We start from the raw sequence: 12,370 nt of genomic DNA, 5'->3' as shown, positions 1-12,370 counted from the left end.
ATGATACTTGCAACAGAATGTGTGTGTGTGACAGATGCGGACCAGAAATGAAAATAGTAGTTGCCAGGTGGCAATGGGGAGGAGGAGAGCATTCACGGACACAAATATAATCAAAATCAATAAATTAACATAATTTATTCCTAATCTTATATATATACAGGGTGTTGTTGAATTCGACCGACAAACTCAGAGGGCTGATAGTAGGCATCAAGAGGATAAAGAATCACCATACAACAAGGGGTCCCAAACGACGTTTAGGGGGTGAAAATCGCAAAAATATAGGGAGTCGGAGAACTGTTGGAAACTGTAAAAATTAATAAAAAAAATAATAAATGCTGTTTCAAATATGAATATTTTTTTTAAGTGAAAGCACATTCTTAAAGGCTATTTTTCATGAAAGTAACATGTTGATTTGATGAACCAGGGGGTCGTAAATTATTAAAAACGAAAAAGTAGTTTAGAACCCTTATTTTCAAAAATATTTAAACTTGAAGAAAAAATAAAAGCTTGAAAATATGAAGAATATGAATATGAGTTGTCATCCTTCTATTGGCTATCGTCATGACAAGAAAACACGGGGAAAAAACCCATTTCAACGCCACCTCTTTTATAATAATTAATCACACCAACTATTGATATATTGTTACTTCTGGACCTATTGCTGCTTTATTAATAGCTCCCGCACCTAATAAGAAGCTGTACCATTCCCTGTTGTGAACCTATGGTCTAACGGAGTGTCCTATAGAACGACATAGCACACACATTCATCTTTATTAGAAGTAGAAATATTTACTTAAGAGAAATAAGTTTTATATTTGAAATTCAAAATCGTTTTATACATAATCAAAAGAAAAATAATCGTCTTTGAATATCATGATTTTTAGTACGTTTTATTCTGCATAAAAAATTTAATTCAAATAAAAATGCATTTACTGTTTATTTATTTATTTTTTATTGTCTGTGAACTAATTATTTATTAGTTAATTCTTTGAACTTAGGTTACATTAAGTTAGCGAATTTAAAGTTCATTGATAAAATTAAATTAATACAAATAATAAAATGGTGCGACTCAGCTGATTGCAGAAGTTTACCAGTGTTTAATACAGCAAAAGCAAAGTAAAAAAAAAAAAAAAAAAAAAAAACGAACATTTAAACTCTTCAATAAATTTTTCTTTTGCAAGATACGCTTGTATTAGTCTACTTACTAAAAACAGGAATACCACCTTATTTTCCAACTGTTTTCCCCTAAGGAATACGCAGAAATTAGTTCAATAAGATTGAGGCCTTTTTGTCTTTCAGACAACACAGTAAACTCAAATAAATAACCCTAAAAACATAAATCTAAGAAAAAGGGTGTAAGTTTATCCCAAATTTGGATTTGGTCATCATATACATTATTTTTCTACCTTCTTGTATGGATTTTAGTAATCCAAAGAAGATTTTATTACTTTAGAAAATTCCATTGGTTTATTTATTAGTTTTATGACAGTATAATGCAGCTGTAAAAAATAAAACCACACATCACACACATTATGTGTGTGTCAGCAAGGCGGTTTAGAATTCCTTACGTCTCGCCGCAGAACATCGACAGTTATAAAATTTTGAGGTCATTGTGACCGAACCTCTGAAGGGATAGAGTGTTTTGTACCAAAAAGTAATTTTTTGCTATTTTGTTTACTTAGTTTCTAAAGGCAAAGGGAATTCTAGAAATCGTTTCTGGAACATGTTCTCCCATTTTCTAGCGCTCACTCTCTTTCACACACCATTCTGGGAGCCCACTTGCCAATGGGCAAGCTGGTAATCTAGTCAGTGAGCTAATAGTTTGAGAAAGAGAAAGGAAGAAGCTACTCAAGCAATCTGTCACCATCTTTTATAAAATCAATTTTAGAAAAGCAAAAAGGCTTATGTTACGATGGCACAACTTCTATACTAGGACGGTGTTGCTTCGAATTCTCAGATATTTATTGATCTCTGATATCCTGCCTGATAACAGATGATATTTCTTTTTACATGAAGATTGGGAGTGTTTGAGTAAGAATGAGAGTGCTTGAGTAAGAAATCTTCGCCACGCCAACCGTTTTTTTAAATTCTTTTTTTTTAAATCCATATCTTACAGTTATAAAATTAATGGGTCTGTCGCGTAATAAGCGAATTTGCTGGTCTTCAAATGTAAAGGAAAAGGTTTTTCTTTCTAAACTATGAAAGTCGTTAAAAGGGGAGCAAAGAAATTCGTGTAAATTGAAAGCCAAAGATTATCTAAGACAAAAGGAATTCATATAATTGCGTCATTTCTTAGACTCAAATCCTGGCTTTATTGTTTTCGAAAGTGAAGGAGAGTGAATCAACTGTTCTACACTTTTTGAGGCAGTGCACAAATATATAATTACACTGATCAGCCTAATCAAATAATCGGATTTATGTTATTTTCTTATTGGCAAAGAATTCGGGGAAAAGTAGCATTGGTGTTTTAAGATAGTAGTCCTGGTTGTGGAATTCAACAAAATTATTTCAGCACTATTATTACATATTCTGAAGTCTAAAATTTTGTTAGAACGCCCGATAGCTTACTGCAATTACTGTGTAAATCTCTAAAGTTCAGTCAATATTTTTAGTAATCCTGAAAATGACAGCAAACAATTTCACAGAGTAGCGCTATCTATTTATAATAGTATAGATGGCGCCATATGTGCATAACTGGTACCATTTAGTCTAGATGGTACCAGTTATGCATAGATGGCGCCATCTAGGGGTACCAGGGGTGGCGAACCTTTATGGATCAAAGTGCCATTTTTTCTAAAGAAATATTTAATGTGGTAGAGAACTGCCGTCAAGTAATTTTGACTTGTGATTATTGGGAAAATGATAAAACTAAATACTAATAACTCAAAATGCATTGTTTACTATAGGGTTTATACAAAAACTGATTTTTTGAAAAACCGGTTTTCAAATTCAATATTTCCAAAAAACCGGTTTTAGCCGGTTTTTGAATTTTTGTCAAAAAAAAAATAGAGTTGAGAAAAATATTTTATTTAATTTATATAAAATAACAAAAAACGAAATTAATATCAAAGTCAAAATATTAAAAAAAAAATTAAGGATTACATATACACATTACTTACACAAGATAACGAAAACACAAACAAAAATTTCAAATAATATTCATATTATTTTCCCCAATTTTAATTTCTCCTAAGAAAATAGGATTTTAAAAAACATAAGATATTTATTCACTGAACGCTAGCTAAATCTTGTTCTTATTTTGGACATAATAATGCCTGAAATTGAAAATACTCGTTCACTAGCTATTGAGCTTGGTTTTACAGTTTTCAGGGCATCAAATAACAAATCTAATCTTTATTCGTTGCCGTAAATAATGAAAATTCAGCTTTCAGTGTCTTTGGATTTGTAAGTTTTTCTTCAGGGTCTTCAAGAAACTTAAGAATTGATTTTTCTGTGGCTTCATTTAAAAAAAAAAAAAAACATTACTCTGATGTAGTATCTTCGGTTTGCTCTTCATCAGAATCGGTTTCCAGATAACTTAATAATTTCGGTTTTTGAAGCTAAAGAAAGTACACTAGATTTCTTCGCTGAACTGGAAATGTTTTGTGGATTTTGCAAATACAGCAAAAGAGTTAGTAAATTCTACTTGTCTTCTTTCTTGAATTCGTTCTTCTAAAGCATATAATAATTTCAAACTTATTTCAGTGTTTAAATTTTTTAGTTCAATTAACAGAAATTCAAATATACCTTCACTTGTTAATAAATTGGCATCTCATCAACGTAAGCTTTCAGCTTCTAGATAAATCGGACTCAACCGATAAAATTCAATTAAAAAAATGTTTTTTATTTTATTTTATTTATTTATTTATTGAAGACGAGAAATATTCAAGCGTTGCGGAAAACCGGTTTTCTTAATTTTAAACCGGTTTTCGAATTTGACAGATTTACTTTAAAAAACCGGTTTTTTAACAACGGGTTTGAAAACCGACAAACCCTAGTTTACTACAAAAAATACATTTTGCACTGTATAGTAGTAAATGTTTTAGTTATACGTAAACTTCTGTTATTGCAGATTAGATGACAAATAACTTATTTTAAGACTGTAAGAAGTTACTTTTAGTAGAATGTATGCTGAATTAGAGTCATCTGCCAAACGGTTTCTAAGCGAGTCTTTAATGTTATTCATCTCTGAAAATAATGAGTCGCAGCCGTAGGTAGATGAAAGTATGGTTAAAATAGCAAGAGCCAGCTTCTTCAAACAGTTAAATGTGTCTGGAATCGAATTCCATGTTTCCAAAATTTCGTTACTGGTATTTTTACTTATATTGCTTGTTAATCTTTCTGTTTCAATTAATTAAAAATTTTCCTTATTCAATAAATTTTTGAATTCATATTGACCTAGACTGGAAATTAATCAGTCGCATTTCAAATTCTTCAATTTCCAACCAATCGAATTGGGACAAATTCAGTTTATCAAATGAAGTCACATCGGGGTACATAATAAACTTTAGGGTTTCGGATAATTCTTTGAACTGAGAAAATCTCGCTGAAAATTCCTTGATTGAAGATTCATTTACCGAAATAAATTCTTCAATAACTTTTTCTTAGTCTGGTTTCTCATGTACATTTAAATCTTTGATATATTTTTTCAAGTTTGGAAAGTACTTGCGGTTTCTTGTAATAATATCGTTTCTGAAAAACCTGCAGTTTAGCACCAAAAGCGCGAATTGTTTTTTTGTGCCTTGAAGCTTTATGTTCAATTCATGGAAATTGTGGCATAAGTCTGTAAAAAACATCAATTTTGTAAGCCACATAACATCCAACAACTGTGAATATTGTTCAATTTCCCTCTCATTTTGCAGAAACAGTCTGGTTTCTTGCAAGCTGTCAACAAATCTTTAAAGTGCACTCCCACAGCTCAACTAGCGAATATTATTATACATTAGTAAACCATTATACATCGAGCTGACGTCATCCAACAAGCATCAAACTTTCGCTTATTTAAAGCCTGCGACGATATGAGATTGACTATTTTTGTGACCAACACCTTCACATTAACAAGAGATGTTAAAACACTCTTAGCACACAAGGCTTGTTGGTGAATAATGCAGTGGAATTCAAAAATCGAATGTATAACGTCTGTTTGAAATAAACTAATGAAACGATTTTTTAGCCCACCATATTTGGAGCACCATCAGTTGTTACTGAAACGATTCTTTTCAAATCAAGCGATTTGAAGCGAATCAAGCATTTCTTTCACAGCAAGCGAATTTTTAAAAGCCGTACAAATATCTGTGCCCTTTGTAGTTGTTAGGAACGATGTTATCTCAATTAATTCTTCCTTAATGACGTTTCCTATCGAGCAAAAACAGCCAAACGTGCAGATTTAGTGACATCAGTACTTTCGACAAGACATAGTGATATAAAAGGAACGGTAATACCTCATAGTGAACTTGGTTATTTTGAACTAAAATGCAAACCGTTTTGATCGGTGGCGTACCCAAAATATTGTGTCGCGTGCCATTGGTTTGCCATTCTTGATCTAGAGTATAATATTCTTCTGAAAGCTAATTGTGTTTATTTATCGAGAAAACATCTAAAGAGTACTTGACGAACATTTTGTCCTGGGTGTCAAGTAATTCTGAAACTGAATGTTTATACCACCTAATTAAAGCGATTTGTTTAATTTATAAGGCGAAAGGCTTATACTTTTTCCCATCTCATTAAATACATTTTTTTTTGTCTGAGGTCGAAGGACAGGCGAATAATATTTCAGTGAGAATTTGTGTATAGTTTAAGATATTCTCAGAATTCGCCTATTGTACGAGAGGTTGAATTTAGTTGCAGAGAGAGTTTAGAATTTAAAATAAGATTTGACTATGTAGTGCATTTAAAAATTTCGTTATTAATTCCATTCATCTTAGTTTTTTTACACGCTTGTAATTTTTATTAATTAAAAATATTTAAGTTAAATTTAAATAAGATTTAATGCGCAGGAAATGCGGAGTCGAGAGAGATCACAAAAATATTTTAAAATTTATAAGAAAGAGCGAGATGAAATGCAAGACATCATTTTTTTCCTGTTTTAAGAGAATTGTTCAGCAAGATCAAAATGAAGACATAAAATGATCAACCCGAAGAAGAAGCAGTCATAGGAGACGGTAATAAAAAATTATCTGCAAATTTAATGTAAAATGTAGGAGGAAGATACGGATGAAACGAATGGAAGTACAGATTCCTTTTTCGGCACTGAGGAGTGCTTTCGGTAAGATCAAGAGGCAGGCAGGTGAACTGCTTGGTATGGAAGCTGAAAAGTGCTATAGAGTCTCAAATGCCGTTCTCCTTATTTGATCATGATTCCAAAGTATGAAATCCTTTATCTTAAGATGACTTTCATTTGAAGACTTTTTAAATCCAATAATTTACTCATTGGCGGATTTTCGACCAGACAACTGCCTAGGCTGAGAGGGGGCCGCATAACAATTAAAGAATTTTATTTTCCTAGTTCCCAAATTAGTAAGTTTGTAAAAAAATACAAAATCTGTAAATTATAATATATTAGGATAATACTAATACTTTAGCAAATATAATTAACCAGTTCTTGTATGCTTCCTTACATTCATTTTGTTATTTGAATATTTATAAAAACAGAAAATTTGCTTCTGAATTTACTTTAACATAATTCTTATCATTTGTGCAAAGAAATTGTTTTGTTCGTGAAAGGAAAAAAAAAATCTGAACAGTAAAGGAATAATTATTTTCATTCTAGTTGTTATTGCAGTTATCACGAAGTCAATTGAATAAGTGTAAAATTCATAATAAGGTAAATTATAATGGTAAATGTGAATTAGGTATCTTTTATACATAATGCAAACAATCTACTCACATATCCGCTGTGGATTGATCGAATTTCTTTATCTTGGGTAATGCATACAATTATGATACATTTATGAATTCATTTTTCATTGAAGCATTACCGAAACATACCCTCGCTTATTTTTTTTACCATAAATTTGATAATGGTAATTTTATATTGTATGCTGAATTCATTCATTTTTCTTAAAACTGTTTGATAAACTTTTGTGATTAATGGATGAAAATCAGGGGGGAGTAGTCTTCGCTAAAGTTTATCGCATACTCTCTAATAAAGGACTTATCTCTCTCCCAGGCAATAAATCGCAATAAAGTTTTTTTTTTTTTTAATTTAAATGTTAGAAGGGCTGATAATGTTTCTAATGAAATTGGAAAATTTCTCCAAAAACCTTCAAAAATTCATACTGATATTTTTGAATGTAAAATGCATGGAAAAAAAAATCAAATTTTCTCAAGAATTGCATATTTTTATATTTTGAAAGACAATGACTATTTAATTCAAAACAATTGCATCAAATAAAGGAATCTGATTGAAGTATTAGCACTTTACATCCTGCATTTTTAATATGTAGTATATATTATGTTATCCATATGGATTTCGAAATAACGTTTGTGCAATACATCGGCTAATACCGGGCATTTACAATTAATTACACAACTTCCAAATTGTACGGATTTTTTTTAATTCATTCCATTTTTGTTCTTATTTAATGCAAAACTTTTTTTAAAAAAAAGAATAGATGTTTAGATAGAGATTTCTGATAAATATTTTTGAATGATAAAACAGTTGAATTTTCTCTTTATTCCCTCTTATTGGAATACTTTTCTTCTTAAATTTTACTCTTCTGTTAAGTATAATACTCCTTCCTGAATAATAAACACAAATGAATACCACAATTAGAATAAATTACTAATTTTTTACGGTTTTAATCTAAATTTCTTTAGTGAGAGCTTATCCATCTCTTGTCTAACCTGAAGACATTTGAAATGATGATAATATTGTTACGAATCTGTAATGCTGCTTCCCAGCATAGTTGGTTCCATAGGAGGTCCCAGAGCTTGGCGACAAATGTGGTGCCTTTGGCGCCAAAATAGACTATACCCGAAACATCGAGAATTTTCCCGATCCGTCCAGTAGGAACGGAGATACGCCTCGAACGTTCCTGATTGGTTCCTGAGACCTATAAAAGGAAGCACCCGCAGCTGCCGGGCAGTAGTGAGTTGAGTGGTGAATTGAGTCGTGGACCAGTGGAGTCGAAGAGTAGTCGGAAACGACAGTAAAGAAGTGGCCTTCCGGTGATAAGCGGAGCAGCGACGGAGTGAAGCTAGTGCTAGTGAAGTTAGTGAAGCTAGTGCTAGTGAAGTTAGTGAAGCTAGTGAAGTACGGAGTGAAGCTAGTGTGTTCCACTGTCTGCAGTAGAGTTTGTTGTATGCTGCACGTCTCGGCTGAAGATAATCGTCTTATGTGCTGTATATAGTTGTCGTCTTTGTGTTGTCCTGTGTGTCTTCGTGTAAATAAACGTCGTTGTTTTATTTTCTACTGCCGCCTGGTGATTGAGCGTTCTTCACACCATATAACTTCCACTATCCAAACGAACCCCGGAAATTTCGTAACAATATACAATGAAACTTGTTTATTATGATGCTGCAGGGACCCAGATAAAATATTTTTATAGATAGTTTGAACATATAAAATTATATTTTTTAAAATTTTAAATTATTTAAACTTTCTATAAGAACTTCGAAATGAAAATTTTACTAACTATCAATAAATAATATAAAAATATACTTTGGAGTGATACCTATAATTATAAGTGTATTTCATAAGAAAATTACAGAAAAAATGTAGAAAAATTTAAATTCTATTTGTTTACTTTTAGATGTAAATCGCATTTGCATGCACATATATTTTAGTCCATCTAACAAGTTTAGATGTTCGCCGAAAATGTTTCACCCTGTTGTAAAAGAAATCTTTAGGAGCGTTACTTAAATATATGGAATCCTCCGAAGAAATTTGAGTTTTATCTTGAGAACAGTCATCGGCTTTTTCCTCATCATCCGGATTTAATTTTGCCAAAATATCTTCGTCGTTTGCATCGTCGAATATTTGCACCTAATTTTCTACATTCAAAATATCTGTGGTTGAATAGGAAAAAATAGGCTGATAAACATTGGAAAGCACTTCGAAGATTTCAGTAAAGTCAATGTTCTTGTTTTCTCATTTATTTCTTCAAAGAATGAATATTTCTTCCAACAATCTGGATAGTGGATATTTCCATGATATTAAAACTTCCAGATACTCACCGAACAATATGTATTTTTTACATCATTTTATCTGGATTTGTGAATTTGTCATCTAGATTGTACAGGGTGCGGCAAAAAACCCGGACAAACAATTTTTAATATACCTTTATTAAAAATAAATTAATTTACTAAATATAACAAATAATAATAAGAGTAGACACTTGCTGATAAATAAATTTAATTGGTTTCAACGTGACCGCCTTCTGCAGCGATGCAGAGGCGCAAACGTTTATTGAAATTTATTTTTTGGGCCGCAAGTCTTCTAACTTTTATCTATCCCATTCCCACCGAAGCTAGGGATGACGGATATTTTAAGAGCGGTTATTACGTAACCAATATCAAAAAGTCACAAATACCAGTGATCAATACTTTTCAAAAAGGGTGTGATTCAAATCCTTGACATGATGTTACTGTTGATATTTCGATTACAGGTCTTGGATCACGATAGAAAGTAACAATCGATACGATCTATCCAATGGAAGCTTTCAAACAAGAATTCAATCAGAAATCTGTGAATGAGTTGAAAAGTGAACGGATCGGTTATTCTTAGAATTATCGTATCATTGAATCGCATATCACTGAAAGTGGAGCTATCACAGGAAAGTGTTTATAATTGTGAAGTCACCGCTCCGCTTGATTTTCCGATATTCGCATTTGACAATGCGTTAGCCTATGAAGATCATTTCTAATTGCCTGTGACATGACTCTCTAATGGCATACATTCCTTTCACTCTGCAGGCGCCATCTATTGGCAGAATATAGAACTAAAGTGAACATTTTAAAGATATTACTTTTTTCAAAAATTCAACTTTTCAGAGAATGGTTTACTCCAATAAATAAATAAAATGAATAGTTTTGAAAAAAATAAAATTAAAAACTAAGCTGAAATAGATAAATTTATTCAATCACACGTTTCTTAAAATAGTAAATTAAGTATTAATTACAATTAATAAATTTTATATTTAATAATAATTAATAATTTTTAATTAATAATATGATTGAAATAACAGATATTGGGAACGAATATTTAAAAATAACAATAGCAAAATTATTTGTTATTCAAAAAATCTTGGATTATGCATCTCTAACCGAAGCTATTGCTTTAGAGAGTCCAAAGTTTTGCATGGTTTGATGCAAGCCCTAGAATCCAAAATGGACCATACACTGTAATCCATGGGACTGAGATTCAGCGAGTTTTGTGCTCACTCTCCAGATGATATCACGTCCGGAAAATGCACCTTGCACCACACTTGCGTCTTTTTGGGCTTCTGACTTTGTGCGGAGTTTTGTTGAAACATCCACTTTATATTACCGAAGTGCATTTTGGTCCTCGGAAGTACAACAACTTCTAGAACGTTCCGCTGGTACACTTTTTCATTTATTTTAACGCCCTCATCCACAAAAATCAGAGGTGTTTTGCTGCTTGCACGAATTTCGCACCAGACCATGACCGACTTTGAATTTTTGAAATGTTCAACACTTACTGAAGTGCTTGGAGAGTCAACAGACTACATCCTATAGTTGTAGGAGTTATGAGCTTTTGCACGATAAAGAGCTTCTCATTAGTGAAAAAGAATCTCTCCCAGCGCTGACTTGCAGCCCATCTTAAAACTTTTCGGCATCTTTGGAGCCGAACGAGTTTGTTTTATTCGGTGAGAAACTGAATTTTTTGGAACTTGTAAGGCATCAGTCCAAGCTCTGTCTTTGCCATTTGTAGCATTACTCGGTCACTTATTCCCATTTCACGAGCAATCCTTCTCATTGAAACTCTCGGATTTCATTGAACTCGCTTTCTGATGGCGGTACGGCTATTGAAAGTGTTCACCCTACGTTTTCATTCACTTCCTGGAAGCCGACCATCATTGCCAAGCTCTTTGAAACGGCAGACTGCATCAGACTCTGTTTGCCGAGGCACAGTAAGCAGATGAACGATTTCACACTATCGTTTTCCTTGCTTAAATAAGTCTAAAATAGCAAAAGTACCATGGTCTTTGGCACTGCCGACAATTCTCTTGGGATTCAGAGAAATATGGAAGGAGGATCTGGAAGCGACAACTGCAGAGATATTGTGTGGTGTTCCCATTCGACTTCCAGGGGAATTTTTAAGCCCAATAGTGGACAGTCCCGTTACATTTACCTTTGTGGGAAAACTGAGAGAGGTAATGTAGCGACTACTGCCTCCTAACCGCAACTCCTCGGTCAGCAGACAGTGTTTGTAAGCAAGGATCTTGGGTCGTGCAGTCATCTGCTCCTCCGGACGAATGCACCCAAGAAAAGTCTCCAACTCCTTATGAAGGTCCGTTTCGATTGCTCCATAGGACCGAGAAAACCTTCAAAATCGATAAACATGGAAAAGGTCTCACAGTAAATATTGAACGTGTAAAACCTGTCGATGTTTTGCACGTTTGCGACAACACAGGACACTCGGCGTCTGAGTCCCCGGCGCAGCAAAGCGCATCAGCAGAGACGCCAGGGGACGTTACCCGACCAGAAACGGTAACTCGCTCCGGACGTCGTGTACAATTTAATCGTCGGTACTCCTAAAATCTCGCTGTCACTGGTGGGGGATTCCTATAGCGGCTCACCACTAACGCGAATAGAATGGAGAAGAGGAGGAAACCGGTTCTCGCGGAGAGAGGGAAAAACATGACCTTGGACCTTCCACTTCGTCTGGGGAAAGCGAGCGGTGACACAACCCCCGATAGACATCGGGGGTTGTGTCACCGCTCGCTGCCACCCGATAGACATCGGGGGTTGTGTCGCTCACTGCCACAACCCCCGATGTCTATCGGGGGTTGTGGCAGTGAGCGACTTTCTGCAACAACACGTTATTGCCTCATTTAAATGTGTAAGATTTATATTCTTTCTGGACGTTGGTAATAGTATTTTTTATTTTTGTGACATTTTAATAGCATCTGTAAAATTACAATATACATGTCAAAATCGATTGCTTCTTCATCCATGAAAAAATATTCCCAGGGAGAAATTTGATTCTTTTCCGCAAACAAATATTCAAAAGCATTGAAAGTTTTGTTTAAATTACATCTGAGCTTGAATCGCCAATAAAATGAAAGCATCAAAATGGAAAGTTTTGTTATATGAACGAAAGAATTAGAATTCGATATATTTTTATTGTTTAAAAGAAATATTAATTTTAGTGTTAAATTTAATATCTTACCGGTAGAGAGAGAGA

This window comes from Argiope bruennichi, chromosome X2 (assembly GCF_947563725.1).
Source record: "Argiope bruennichi chromosome X2, qqArgBrue1.1, whole genome shotgun sequence".
NCBI lineage: Eukaryota > Metazoa > Arthropoda > Arachnida > Araneae > Araneidae > Argiope > Argiope bruennichi.
This window is presented reverse-complemented; position numbering follows the sequence as displayed.